The 14947-nt window shown below is 47.6% G+C and overlaps 1 long non-coding RNA gene across 2 annotated transcripts; it reads left to right on the forward strand.

The window, feature by feature from the left end:
* Positions 1-532: 532 nt before the first annotated feature.
* LOC137485437 (uncharacterized) lies at positions 533-14661 on the forward strand. Of its 2 annotated transcripts, none has more exons than XR_011005308.1 (4): positions 533-782; positions 3138-3247; positions 3365-3434; positions 13977-14661. It is a non-coding gene; the product is annotated as an uncharacterized lncRNA (long non-coding RNA). The 2 variants fall into 2 exon arrangements; XR_011005309.1 differs by lacking the exon at positions 13977-14661 and adding an exon at positions 9873-11088.
* Positions 14662-14947: the final 286 nt, after the last annotated feature.

Genomic DNA, 14947 nt, shown 5'->3' on the forward strand with positions numbered 1-14947 from the left:
GCTGCTCTTTCCTCAAATTTCCTGCCTTGCAAATGGACAAAAATATTCTCATTTTGCTGCTTCCCAACCCTGGGTTCTGCAGAGCTGGGCTAAGGAACAGGGCCTTGAAAATGCTGCTCCCTCCTCAAACTTCCTGCCTTGCAAAAGGATAAAAATCTCCTTTTGCTGCCTGTGAGCCCTGGGATGTGCTGAGCAGCCAGGCTGGGCTGCAGCATTCCCTCAGAGCCCTGCTGAACCCCTCCAACATGCCCAAATCAAACAGCAGCAAGAGCAGGAACAAGAACAAACAGCCGCTTGTGCGCTCCAGGGGAAGAGGTCCCCGAATGCCTCGGCAGAAATAACTAAAAATCAAAATTACAATAAACAAAGGCGATGTGCTTGGACAAAAAATATCCCACTCGGAGCACTCCCACCACTTAATCCCATCTGTCAATAACACAGCTGCACCGCAGGGGCTGTTCAGCATCTCTCTTTATTTTTCTAGGCGTCCTGGCTGTGTGGAGCACACTCAGAGCTCCACCAGGCCATTTTCAGCCTCGCTCTCTGTGGCTGCTCCGTGTTTGCTTTGCTCTTGACCTCACCACTCGTATCTTGCTGCTGTTGCAAAACTGACTCGTGGGCTGGAGCCCAGAAAAATGGGAGCTGCACTGCCTTCAAGGCTCTTGCCTTGCTGAAAAAGCCCTTCCCGCTTCCTGTTTGCCCTCCCGGCGGTGTTTCCAAAACAAAATTTCCACTGCCTTTGGAAAACACGGGGCCACGCTGAGCAGGAATGCAGGCTGCAGGTCAGTGGCATAGCCAGGGCAACCCCACAGAGGGATGTGCTTCTGAACAAAGGCTGGAGGATGAAATTTTATTTTTATCCATGAAAAATGAGGCTTCAGGTGTCTTTTGGGTGCAGGTGGGAGGCTGGATCTCACCAGGCTTTGGCACTCATCTCCTGTGGGCCACTCCACCAGGAGTTAGAGCGATGTGGCCCTTCCCCAGGGATTTTTAGGGCTAAAGGCAAAAGAAGAGCAGGTTTTCCCAAGGAATGTGCAGTAGCAGGTTCTGCCTGGAGCTTGAGGATCTAACCCCATGGTTAGAAGGTTCCTCTGCTGACCCCAGCAGAACAAAGGGGTGGGGACTGATAATCAACTGAAAAAACCCTTCATGAATCCCTAAAGGAGCCAGACTGACCCCAACAGCGAATTCTGGAGGAATCTTCAGCAGGATCAGTAATCTTGTCCACCAAGGATTTCCAAACCAGCTGTGAGAGATCTGAGTTAAATAATGAGAATCTTTCAGCTTTTTTTATCCACACTCAGCCTTCTCTGGGTGCTTCTTTCTCTCCAGCCCTTCAGGGTTAACTTCAAGTACTCTGGAGCATTTTCAATTCTTTTCAGTGGGTTCTTGGCCCTTCTGTGTGTGTTTGACTCCAGCAGGGAGGGAACAGCCACAAGTCCTTGTAAAACTTGTGTGCGAGCACCAATGCTCTGCTGACGAGGCTGGGGGTAATTAAAACATACCTGGAGTAATCCCCTGGGTTATCCACTCACCCTACAGGTTCTGTGCTCCAAAAAAAGCCCAAATCCCTGCTGAGATGAAGAGAAATTACAATGTGGGGAGATGAGGAATGGGAAGGAGGTGAAGCTCCCAGCACAGAGCAGGCAGGCAATGAGCAGAGCACTTGGGAAGAGAATTTCCCAAGGCTCAGGCAGCCTTTTTATCCATCCAGGATTCCTGCAGAGCCCAGACAGCTCCCACCAACAGATGGGTTGTAGGAAACATTGTGGACATTATTGCTGTCCCCATTCCCATCATTTTTCAGCTGCTGGAGCCTTGGATTTTTTGAACTCTCTGATCCTTTTATCCCACTTCTCCTTTTCCCCGTGGGGAAAAGCTGGGTTTGTTTCTGGGGCAGGAAATTTCCAGCCTTGAGCTGCCTCTGGATCCCCCTCCTCGGTGCCTCAAATTTCTTAATGATCTTTTGTCACTCATTAGCTTTGTTCATTAGATGAGAGTCTGGGAAGGCTTTAATTGAATTGGCACAGAGATGTGGAGATAATGAAGGACTATCAGGGCTGCCATCTGGGCAGGAATGAGACAAGTCAGCTGAAGCTTCCTGGCTTTGGGGTGCCTCAGAAAACGGGAATTGCAGACACCTGGGCTGTGCAAGCTGTGCATGAACTTGTTTGACAGCTTCCCTCGATGCCAGGTGAAATCTGGATCCAGCAGAGATGGGTGAGAAAGGCACAGAGAAAACCTGCTTACACTTCAAACACCCAGCCAGCCCTCGATATTCTTTCTTAACCTCATGGCAGCTTATCAGGAACACTTTATTCTGCAGTTTCAAGAAGTTTTCTCTGGTTTATTTTCCTGGTATTGTTTTTCTTTCGTCCCAATTCCAATTTCTCTTTCCCAAGCAGGGATCCTCTGCAATTACAGCGTCACTCATCGTTTCCCATATTACCTGCATTGCATCACTGGGGCTGGCACCTGGGCTGGAAGTGAAAAATGTCATTTTAGCTTGGCTCAAATGCTCCCAGAGATGTTTCTGGGACAGGCACCAGAGTGCTGTGAATGAATCTGGCCTAAAATATGAGTTTGTTACAAAAAAATTAAAGCCTTGCAGCTTTTAAAGAGTTTCTCCCTGTGAACTCTGGGATGAAGGGGAACTCTCCTCTCCTCTCCTCTCCTCTCCTCTCCTCTCCTCTCCTCTCCTCTCCTCTCCTCTCCTCTCCTCTCCTCTCCTCTCCTCTCCTCTCCTCTCCTCTCCTCTCCTCTCCTCTCCTCTCCTCTCCTCTCCTCTCCTCTCCTCTCCTCTCCTCTCCTCTCCTCTCCTCTCCTCTCCTCTCCTCTCCTCTCCTCTCCTCTCCTCTCCTCTCCTCTCCTCTCCTCTCCTCTCCTCTCCTCTCCTCTCCTCTCCTCTCCTCTCCTCTCCTCTCCTCTCCTCTCCTCTCGCAATTTTTCCCTTCCATTTTCCATTTAAAAAAGTCAATTATGACCATTTCCCTTCCAACAGAAATGTTTTATGCAGAAACAAGAGGATTATTTTACCTGCCCCCTGGAGCTGGGCAATGCTGATGTGTGGGCTTCCTTGGGTCTGTCTTTTCTGGGTTCCCCACTGGATTTCTGAACACCTTTTGTCTCCTCACCAGATATTCTCATTTTTGAGCACCTCCTGAGGCCAAAGGGAACTCCACTGGTCACTGCTGGCCCTGGGGATCCCACCTGGCTGCTCCAGGCTCGTTCCCACCCCTGAGCTCAGGTGAGCCTGTCCTGGAGCACCCCACACCCTCCTCAGCTACTCACTCACATTCATATTGACTGAAAAGCAAAGCAGAGACTCAATCCATGTTTATTTTGAAATAATCCCTGGAAACAGACCATGATAGCAACTCCAGGAACTCCTTTCCTTTCCTTTTGGCAGTTGCAGCTCTTCTTGAAATAAACAGGTAACTTACAGGCCTCGGGGGGATCTTAAAAACCACTTGTCCCTCAATCATTTTTCCACTTCCCAGCTCCTGCACGGCACAAAGAGCCTGCAATGTTATTTATGTTCCTGCAGACTTGGCAGGGCTCATAATGGGCCGTGTTTTTGGGGCTGGGGGGAAGGGGGGCAGAAATTTCCACTCATTTTGTATAATTATGATATAGAAAATATTTGGAGATGGTGTTTTTTGACTGCTCTGCTCGGGGCTGGCTCCTACGTGAGCCTGACACGTTTGCCCCCTGCCTGGGGGATATTTACACCCTGCTTGGTGGCTTTGGGGTGACATCATGGGGCACAGGCAAGAAGTTGCATTTTTGGGGCTGCTCTTCATCAGCTGGTTTGGTTGGAATTCCCTCTGCCACAAACAAAACAAACCATGAAAGAAAAAAAAAAAAAAAAAAAAACCCTGAACCCCCTCAACTTACCCACAGGCAGGTTTTGGTTGGGATTTTAAAAAAAAAAATGTCCTGGTTTCTCTTTCTGGGTGTGTGGGGTGCTCAGTGGTGAAAATCACTGGGGAGAATCTGCAGGGCTACCTGGAATGGCCAGATTTCAATCAAATTTACATCTTGCTGAGTGTGCAGCTTGGCTGGCTGCTTTTGGTGATTGCTGCTGCCTTCTCCCACGTCTTGGACCATCCATGTCCTCCCAGTGGGAAAAATGAGGCGTCCTGGGAAGCCCAGGCTTCATCACCTGGCACTCAGAGGAGCTTCAAAGGGAAAAGGCTGTGACATTCCCATTCTCTGGACAGAGAGACACAATTCTGTCTCTCAGGAGAAGCACAGAGAGAAGAAGAGAAAACAATCTTTATCTCTGCTCCTTTGTTTTCCCCATGTGGAATGTGGTGTGGAGATTGTTCACCTGCAGTGATTGCTGGGTTGGATCCTGGTGAAGGTTGTTTGGGGTCAGTGACCAATGGGACCCAGCTGTGGCTTGGGCTCTCAGCAGGGTCACGAGTTTGAGTTAGTTAGGTAAGTAAGAAGTAAGCATGTAGAACAGGATAGTATCTCTTTAAATAGTATATTAATGTAATATAGTAGAGTGTTAATAAAGCTGTCCTTCAGCCTTCTGATCTGGAGCAGACATCAGCATTTCTTCCCTGAGCCAGGGTTTGCCACATGTTTACTATAAAAGGCGACTGCTGGGAATTGCTGAAACTCATAAGTCACACTTTTCCAGGTGCTGGGACATCCTGAGCATCCTTCTGGAAGTCCTGCTCAGCTTCTTCCCCAAGTTACTGCTGACCCTTATTTACCTCAGGGCAGGGAAATGGGTTCCAAGCCGAGGCAGCTCCATGCAGGACAGACTGAAATTTCCCTCCAAAATGAAGCCTCTTTTTCCCTTTTTATCCCTGAACCTCTCCCACTTCTTGTTTCCCCTCCTCAGCCTAAATTGCTTTTCTTCTCCCTCGCAGCCATGGGGAGAAAAGCCCCACAGACCCTGAGGCGAGGCAGACAGATTTCAATTAGCAATGCCCACAAACCATCTGATTAAATCCATAAAAGTAATATCTTCCCACCTCAGCAGCTCGCCATGCCCCCTAAATTAAAATAAACACTTCCAGGCTTGACTTTTTTTGTTCATTGTAATCATCCCAAATCGGTGGCTCCAGCCTCCCTCGCTGGCTTCTGTAAAAATAATTCCATTTTCCTGCTGAACCAAAGCAGCTTTATCCAGCCCTGAGTGCTCTGATTTACCCAGAGGAATTACAAACAGGATGCTTTGATCCCTGGAATTCCAGGAGGATGTGCTGATCCCAGTCCCAGGAACCAGGTGTGTGGCAGTGGGCTTCTAGGGAATATCCTATATTATCCTATCTAGGGAATATAATGGGATTTCCTGAGCTGGATGGGCCCAGGGATCATCGAGTCCTGCACAGGACATCCCACCCTATGCAACCCAAATTCTGCATGATCATGGCAAAAATTCTGATTTGAACAGTCACAGGGCTTCTCTGGGGAAAAAAAACCTTGGGAAAAAAGGAAATTCCCTGTCCTGCTCCCAGGACTGAGCATTGGTCCCTTATTGGATCTGGTGCTGCTGGAGTTCAGTCACAGAACTGGGCTGAGCTGGGGGAAAAGAAGATTTTTGGGATGCATCTCCCCAGGTTATTTAACTTAGGAATTGGTGTAACCCTAAATGCATCATGGAGATGGAATAAATGGAAAATCTGGGATCTGGAGAGGCTGGCACTGCTGGCAGCTCCTGCTTCTGCTCCTGGTGGAACTAGATGGAGCACCAAGGACAGCCCTGGGGAAGGAAACCGTGAGGAAAAGTGTCCTGGAGCAGAGGCTGTCACTAAAAATATCATTTTGGGTTCTAGTTGAAATATTGCCACATCAATTAAAAGAGCCACCAAAAGGGAACAGAAAAAGCACAGGGAGCTGCCATCCTTTGCTATTTTATCTTGACTTTTACTGTTTCAAAATGTATTCTCAGTGTCAAACACTGGAGGAGAAAACCAGGATAAGAAGAATTCTTTTCTTAACTATTTTGATTTTTTTCCCTCTCAAAGTTTACTCCAGGAGAAGGGAATTTAGCAAATGTTCCAACCTGAAAATGTAGAGGAATATTTAGAAATTTCTTAAACGTGGATGCAAATCCTTTTTTTTTTTTTTTTTCTGTTTAACCTCCACCTCTACAAGCCAGATCCTTAATCAAGAGCCAGGATTTTCCTTCAGAACAGGGAAAATTGGGATATTTTGCCTGGATATGTTGCAGTTGCCCTGTTGTTTTCACCCCAGAGGAGGAGCAGGTTGTTGCTGCCCTCTCTTTCCTGCTTTGCTGTCCCTTTATCCTGGGAATTTTGACCAGAGCAGCCTTCCCATGAGTTTTTCCTGGGAGTGGGAGGCTAATCCAGGGGACAGAATCTGCAAAAATGTTTCTTTGCAGGGTTTGGTTGTGATCAGTGATTCTCTGCCCAGGCTGGGCTCTTATCACCTGCCCTTGACATCCCCAACATCTGCTGGGTGAGGGTTGGATTTAGGGAATGTTTGAAGAGTTTTTCAAATCCTTCCTGGACTCGCTACACCTCTTGCAGGCTGCTGCTCGTGCAAGGATTTAATGGGATTTTTATTGTCCCTGATATGGCTGAGCTGCAGGGGAGAGGTTGGGAGGAATCCTGTGTTAATGCCGGCTTCAGCCAGGAATAATCCCAGCACTTTTATGGGGCTTTGCTACTGAGCAGGGCCATGGAAAAGGGACTTTTCTCCCCTTTTGGTTTCCACTCAGGTTTAGCTTTTCTATTTTTCACATTCTGGGCTGCTTTAGTGTGTGGGTCTGGGCTTCATATGAGGGGATGCTGAGCTCTCTGCACAGAGCAGGGAGACAAAACAATTCCTTCTCCAGCTGGGCACCAAGGACAAGTGATCCAAACCTCAGGCCCAAGAGCACAAACAACGTGGGCTGGAGAGAGAAAAACAAGCAGGATGGGACTGCATGGGCTGGAGCTGGAATGGGACAATGAACTCCAATGTGCCAATGGAGCAGAACTTGTAAAAGTGAGAGCCCCCGGGAGCGCTCGTGCATTTTGGGACCATTTTGGTTCATCTTGGGTGCAGCCCTGGCTGGGCTCTTGTGCTGCCCAAGGTGGATCCATGGAGGAGATCCTTTTAACAAATCCCTGCTTTATTCTGTAGCTCTGTCCAGCCTCTGCTCCAGGTCAGCCTTCTCAAGGCATCACCTGGAAGCAAAAGGAAGATCCCTGAGCTGTGGGCTGGGGCTCTGAGCAGAGCCCAGGAGCTCCCTGGCTGTACCATTCCCCAGTTCCCTCTGTGGGGCAATGCCTGGATGTGCAGATGAGCAGATAAACTCCCCTTTCCTCGGCAATTCTGTCCCGAATTCCCAATGCCCACAGCAGGAGAAAGAACTGGAGCCCGATCTGATCAGCCTCATTCATCTCCCTTTACTCACACCCTGCCAGCCCTCCCTGCTCCGGAGCACGGCAGGACCCAGCACAGTGAGATCCCATTTTTATCTTGGTTCAGGGATCTCTCCTTATTTATTTAAACCTCTGCTGCCTCCAGCTTCAGTAACGATGCTGCTGCCCTCAGCATCACGGCCCCTGCCAACAACAACAAGCTCCATTTAGTCTGCTACAGCTTCCTACAGAGAATTGTTTTCTCACTTTACTCCTGATCCTCAACCCTTTCAAAATAGGCAAAGCCTAAAAATTATCCCCAACAGGCTTTTGCATTCATCCACTTTGAAACAAAGCCTTTACACATGTTTGTTCTGCAGGGTCCCACTGATTTTGCCCTTTGCAAACTTTTCTCCCATTGCTTCTCTCCAAGCCTTTTCCTTCCAGGACTTTTTTATCTGAATGGGAAAGGCTGGAAGGGGACAGAGACAAAGAAAAAAAGGACAGAAAAAAATCCAATGTATTTATTTTATTTGATTCCCAGTTCCTTATTTATGCATCTCCACACACACAAGGGCAGATGCTGTGTTCTAATCCTACAATAATTGCCTCTGGAAAAACAGGAGATAATAATAATAATAATAATAATAATAATAATAATAATAATAATAGTAATAATATTGTGAGTGGCCAGAATCAAAATAGCTGCTGGAATGATGGGGAAATTAATCCTGAGTGCGTGGGCACCCCAGCAGTGCCAGGGAGGGAAATAATCATCCCCTGCTCCTGTCTGCAGACCCCCAGATTGGCAGCCAGGCCCGACTCTCCCAGTCCTATCTCCCTGCTCCCTCCAGGCAGGCACAGGGAGGGTCCTGCTGGCTCTGTGGCAGTGGGGGAACATGGAATGTTGGTAAATAAAGCATATGTGAAGAGCCAATTCCTGATTCCTGATTCCTGGCACTGCCTTTTTCCTCGACAGCCACCTGGCCACGAGCAGCCTGGAGGAGACAGAGGCTGAGGTGGCTCCGTGCAAGGAGCCCAGCAATTCCTGTCCTGCTGTCCTGGGCTGTTCCCAGCCTGGAGCAGGGAACTCGGAGCTGTCAAAAGCCCCACACAACTTCTGTGTCTTTGGTTTTGGTCACCTTTCTTCCTAAGCCTGGCTCTGCTGGGAGAAGTGCAGCCTGGGAGGACTCTGTGGTGGCTCTGTGCTCTCCAGCCTCCCTCTCTCCACCAACAGCAGAGGGAAAATCCCAAAAAGGCTGCTCTGCCTGCAGGTCACTGCTTTGCAGCAAGGTGTGAGGAGGAAATCCGTGTCCTGACCAGCTCACACTGGGATGTGCTGAAGGGAAATTGCTCCTCCAGGAGGACATGCCTGCTGTGGGACAGCCCCTGTGTCAGCAGCTCTGGCTGAACTCCCTGCAGCTCATCTCAGCTGTCCCTCAGGTGCAGAATTCCCAAGGATTTTGGTGTCAGGTGGCTCCAGCTGCTCTGGAACATGGTGAGACCCGAGCTCCTCGTTACTTCTGGGGAAACATCCCTGCATGGGTGCATCAGCTCGGCCACAGGATGTGATTTCAGGGCTGGGCTGGAGCTGATCTCAGCCCCTGCTGCTGCCAGGGAAGCTCCTGCCCTGCCTGCTGCTCCAGCTGCAGCGTCCCTGTCCCTCCCTAAGCTCAGCTCAGCTCAGCTCAGCACATCCAGGCCTGGGAGCTCACCCAGCCCAAAGCCAACCCTCTTCCCTGGGAGGCTGCAGCAGAGGAATCTGTTTGGGATCCACTGGATCTTAACAACATGATCCCCTGGCCATCCTTTTTCACATTTTGGGGAGCATGGGATGCCATTGTTATTTCTGTGCATGGTGTTTGTTCTCTCAGATAGAACGGGAGGTGCCCTCTCCAACCTTCTGCCCCTTTCACGCATCCTCCAAAATCTCCACATCTCACTGGAGGCACCAAAAAGCCACTCTGGGTGGACAACTGAGGTTTTCACACTGGAGCAGCACATCCACGATCTTGAACTGTCCCAGAACTCCAAAGAGACAAGTTCAAGTACATTTAAGTCAATTCTCACAAGCCTCCTTCCTTGCCTGCTGTGGGGAGCACAGTTTGCCTGCTCACAGGGGAAGCAGAACTTGTGCTGTGGCTCATTCTGAACTCCTGATAAACTGTGTCAATACCCTGATCAACACTGGAGTACCAATTTTGGAAAATTAGATCTTTAACAGGGCCTGTTCAATCAGGCAGAGTCTTGGAAGGGGGAGCTCATCCTGGAGGAGGAGTGGAAGGAGAACTCTCAGTGGAAAAGGCATTCCCAGCAGTCCCCACACCTCTTTTACCATAGGATTTTACCATTTGAATAGGATATTCAAATACTTTATAACTTTTCTGGGGGTGAGCTGTGATTTAGTTCTGATTTGTAGGTGCTGGAAGGAACTTTTCACTTATCTGTTGCACTTGAGGTGGTGTTATCAAATCTATGAACCTGAGATAAAAGATAATTTACAAAATTATTCCCAACCAAGTTTTCCAGTTGCATTTGCAGGAATCCATAATGACAGTGATGTCTCTGGATGGTTCACGTCACCAAAAGCTGTGGGGCAGAACTTTCTGGTTAAAACTTTCCCTGGGTGAAACTGAACTGGAGCAGCTCAGAGAACTGGTATCTGCTCTTTGCACATTTGTTGTTGAGAAGGTGGCTCCAGTATGAAAGTCCTTTAAAAATCCAGGCTGTATATCCGAAGTGAGCCCACCAGAAAAGAAAAATAATAAAGAAAGTAGCTTTGAAAGACTGGGCAAAATTTTGGAGGAGCCAGAGTTTTCCTTCCCTGCAGTAAAGCGTGGCTAAAACAACACAAACTCCTATGGCTTACTAATTTTTCAACCCAATATTTTCATATAATTTGTGTGCTTTATAAGCCTTGGAAAAGCCACAAGAGGCCACACATTTCTGATGTAATCGTCTTTGAATTCAACAAAGCCCATTACCATGTCAATGAGGGGGCTGGGTTCAAAGAGCACAGGGTGGTTTGCAGAGCACCCAGAGGGGATTTGCACTGCTGCTACTGAAATAATAAACTCCTCTCTCCCCCCTCCCTCCCAAATTTTGGCTCCAGCTGGAGACATTTCCAGAGTTTCGTTCTAATCGCAGATAATTCTTTTTTTATTGTGTCATTTTGGGTTCTGTTGTTGGCCACAACAAACGTTGCTATGTGACTGGAGCAGCTTTAGGTGAGGTCAGTTCGAGCACAACCTCTCTGCATTTTGGCCCTTCAGGATGTTCCATGCTTGGGGTGGAGGTTGCCTTTTGTTTCCAGGGGCTGCTTCATGGAAATGGCTTTTTTCTCCACGAGTTTATCCCAGTTTTTCTGCTCTCTGCAAGCTTTGCTGGTTTGTTTTTTTTTTTTTTTCCCAAGTTTTAATTAGAAGAGGTTAATCACCGATGCTTAAACTGTCAAACACTTCTGCATGGGAATATTTTCCTGCAGGAGAAGTGCCACTGGCTTACACTGAGCTATTCATGGTGCAGAATATTTTATAGACATTCAGATTTTGCACGTTTGGGACCTCACGTGTGCCCTTCCAGGAGCAAAAGGGAAGGCAGGAGGTGGCAATACCATACTCAGACTACAGAAAAGAAAGAAAAAAGAGCTAAAATGCCCCAAAAGTTTTGCTGCAAATGCTCACCTTGGGTACAACCCCCTGCAAAATGCTTTGGGATGGAATAGTCAAAGATTATTTATTCCAAAACATTGTAGGTTGAAAATTGTTGGAACTCTGACAGCTGAAAACTTTGAGCTTTCCTCAATAGCTCAGGGTGAAAGAGTTGAAGGGTTGGGTGTCCAGAGTACCAAAAAAAAGCCTAAAAATGAGAGCCTTGGCACTGTGAGATGTTCCTTGATGAAGAAAATCATCTGTTGAAGTAATTTCCTGTTGTTCAGGGAACATCCATCGCTCTCCTCTGGATCTAATTCATGACTGTGGGGATGAGGGTCTGATTTTTTGGGCAGCGACCTCACCCTGCTCCCTCTGCAAGAGCTCCAAACCCAGTGAAGCTCCAGATCTTGTGGGGTTTCCAAACTGATGCCCAAATGTTGTTCTTGAGTAAGAAAGTGGTACAGACTCTAAGAAGGTTGGTTTGTACAGCAGTAGTTTTAATGTGAAAAACTTTTTTTCTTTATGGACTGACTTGATACATTTTACTTGATTGGTTAATTAATAAAAATTAATAAAATTAATTGGTTAATTCAATAAAATTAATAAAAAAAAAGTTTGTGTTTTCTTATAAACAATCTTTGAGAAGAAGAGAAAATAAAGAGTAGAAGAACACTACTTGTAGGTTGTTTACAATAACAAGCTATCATTGTTTCTCTACAACTCCTTAAAAGTTTCACAAGTTTGCTGGGAGAAAACTGCTTTCGTTTTCTTGCTCTCTGCCCAGGCTGTCACATCCACACCCAACTGGCCTGGACAGAGGGACAGAGTGATGTAGTAGGTACATTTTACTTTCTTTCAAAATTTTTTTTTCATAGAAGAACACAGGAAAGAAAGAGAAAACAATTTCTATTTCTGCTCCTTGTTTTTCCCATATGGAATGTGTTTGGAGAATTGTTCACCTGGGGTGATTGCTTGGTTGGACTCTGGTGAGGATTGTTTGAGCTGATGGCCAATCCAACCCACCTGAGTCTGGACTCTCAGGGTCAGGAGTTGTGAGTGAGTTAGATATGGGAGTTAGAACAAGTAGGTTTGTAGTTTAGTATCTCCTTTAAATAGTATATTAATGTGTTATAGCATAGTTATAATAAAGAAATCATTCAGCCTCCTGAGCTGGAGTCACACATCAGCATTTCTTCCCGCCCGGTTCACCTGCATTTACAACAGAGTGACATCAGGGAAGGAGCTCTGTCACCCAGCTGAGGGCAGGGTTGAATTGCCAAAACATCAAAGATTTCCTTACCAAACACCAAGGTCTGCGCTCAGAGCCCTGTGCTAGCCCAGGTGCGCGTGTGGGATGGCAGAGAGGATTTAGGAGCTTTCAGAGGAGATCCCAAACCTTTCCACAGCATCTGGAGAGTGGGAGAAACACCCCAATGATGAAATCCCACCTCACCTCATAGGTGGCTGAGCAGAAGGACCAACAACCACAGAGACACAAAACTTTTGGGGGGTTTAGGGCAGGGAAGATCATTTTCCTCTGAGTTTAAGAAGACGCCCCTGGTAGGGTTGCAAACCTTGCAGCTCACCAGAGCAGAGCCATTAAGGGTTTATTACAATCGAGTTTTATAACCCACGTTCTAATAAGTCCTGCAAGAATGTGGCTGCATGCAGTAATCATTTCATAAATATTAATACAGCATTTAGAAACGGGGCCTTAATTTAAAGTGTTACCTTTTTACTGGCAAGTGCACGGTTTAATTACGGCAGTAAAAGCAGAGATTAGTTAAGCCTTGCTGCTGTTCTAATACCTGGGAACCAGCACCAGCCCGGCTTTAATAAGCAGCTTCTGAGGAGGTGAAAGAAATTCCTCTGGCTGGAGAGGCTGGGGGGGAAGGTTTGCTGCTGGAAAGTGGCTGTATTCTTTAACAAGGCTAGACTGTGGAATGACTTCTTCTTGCTGTCTGCATTTTTGTGTGCGTGTGTGTTCGTTCACACACGGCTCCAGGAAGGGCCAGCAGGCATTGACAGCCTCCTTCAAATAAAGCAGCAGGAAAAGCAACCAGCACCAAAGGCTTGGATTTCTTTTCTGGAAATCCAATTTTTTAATTTTTCTGGAAATCCAATTTTTTTTTCTGGAAATCCAATTCTTTTTTTTTCTGGAAAAAAGAAATTACTTATTTTTTCATATATTGGTTATTTTTGTTCAATTCTATGCTCCTGGAAGCTCATTTTTCTTGTCCTGCTGGTTTTTGTTCCCAGATAGAGCAGTGGGGAGGAGGCAGGACCCTGAGTTTCCATCACTGCTCACACACAGGGAACAACAACCTTGGTGTATAATTTTCCCAATGAATGAGATAAAAAGAACCATCCTGGAGATTGTTTGGCACATGGGCCTGGGGAAGAGACAACAGAGGCCTCAGGGGCTGCACTTTGAGCACTTTGGACCTGATTTAATTTAGAGCAGGGGAAGGTACTGCCTAAAATCCCACTGCCTAAAATCATCTCACTGCCTAAAATCATCTCACTGTCTAAAATCTCACTGCCTAAAATCCCACTGCCTAAAATCATCTCACTGCCTAAAATCATCTCACTGCCTAAAATCCCACTGCTTAAAATCTCATTGCCTAAAATCACACTGCCTAAAATCCCAGGTAGCTGCAGCACCAAGTTCCCTCTAAAAGCAGACCCTGCCAACGTTAGGACAGGGTTGTTTTCCCAATGAGAGGATAATTCCAGCAGATGGGATGGGGAAGGGAAGGAGAGGCAGGAGCAGATTTCAGGCACAGGAAACGCTCTGAGCTCCCTCAGGAGGGCCCTGGCTGTGCCAAAAGCTGAACTCATGTCCCCTTAGTCCCAGCCTGGGAAGATAAGCCGTAGTTCTGGGGACAAGTCCAGTGGGTGAGGACAGATCTGGGACGCGAGGCAGTTGTGGTTCCTCCTGCACGTTGCAGCCCCCTCAATCTCGTGATTTATGACAATTCTTGTTTCGCAGGCCCGGCGTCTTCCGGCCAGTGCAGACTGAAACATTTGGGGCCATTGTGGGTCACACCCTCTCTGAAATCCTGGTGACCACAGAGCCCAGGCTGTGTCCCCACATGTGTCAGGGGTGAGAGTGCTTCTGGACAGAGCTGGGACAGCAGCAGCCACCTCCCGAGGGAATTGTCACCCTTGGTGTCTGGAAATAAGGGCAGACATCCCCCTTTGCATCATTTAAATGTGGGGGAAAAAAGAGCAAAATGAAAGATATCAGGGAGAGAGATTGGAATCACAGAGTATCCTCAGTGGGAAAGGGTCCCACAGGGGTCATCCAGTCCAGCTCCTGCATGCACACCCCAAAATCCCACCCTGGGCATCCCTGGCAGCGCTGTCCAAACCCTCCTGGAGCTCTGGCAGCCTCGGGGCTGTGCTCCTTCCCTGGGGAGCCTGGGCGGTGCCCAGCACCTTCTGGGGGAAGAACCTTTCCCTAAAATCCATCCCAGCCCCCTGACACAGCCATTCCTGGGTCCTGTCCCTGTCCCAGAGAGCAGAGCTGCCCCTCAGGAGCAAATCAGGGCTGGAGGCAAGTGGAAAAGTGGAATCCCAGCAGGACTGGTGCTGAATCCAGGGGGAATCTTGAGCATTCCGGATGTGGAATGGGAATCCCAGGGCTGTAACCTCTCCAGCAATTTTGCACCTTCCCAGCCATTCCCAGCCACTCCCAGCTGTGACACTTGGATCATCATTAGGGGATGTTGCCATGGCTGCTTTCACAATTAAAAACAAATCCAGTTTACACTGCAGCCCGTGTTATAAAAATAAACACAGCTACTTTGCATAACAGCAAAATTAGGGCCTAATTGCCAGCTGGTGTGTTAAACCATAAATGAAAACAAACAGGGCAATAAATGGAATTATTAGAAAGATACTGTGGCTTGGGGAGATATTACACTGTGAGGGCTTATTTGGAGGATCACAGAGCAAACC

The sequence above is a fragment of the Anomalospiza imberbis genome, chromosome 19 (assembly GCF_031753505.1).
Source record: "Anomalospiza imberbis isolate Cuckoo-Finch-1a 21T00152 chromosome 19, ASM3175350v1, whole genome shotgun sequence".
Lineage (NCBI taxonomy): Eukaryota > Metazoa > Chordata > Aves > Passeriformes > Viduidae > Anomalospiza > Anomalospiza imberbis.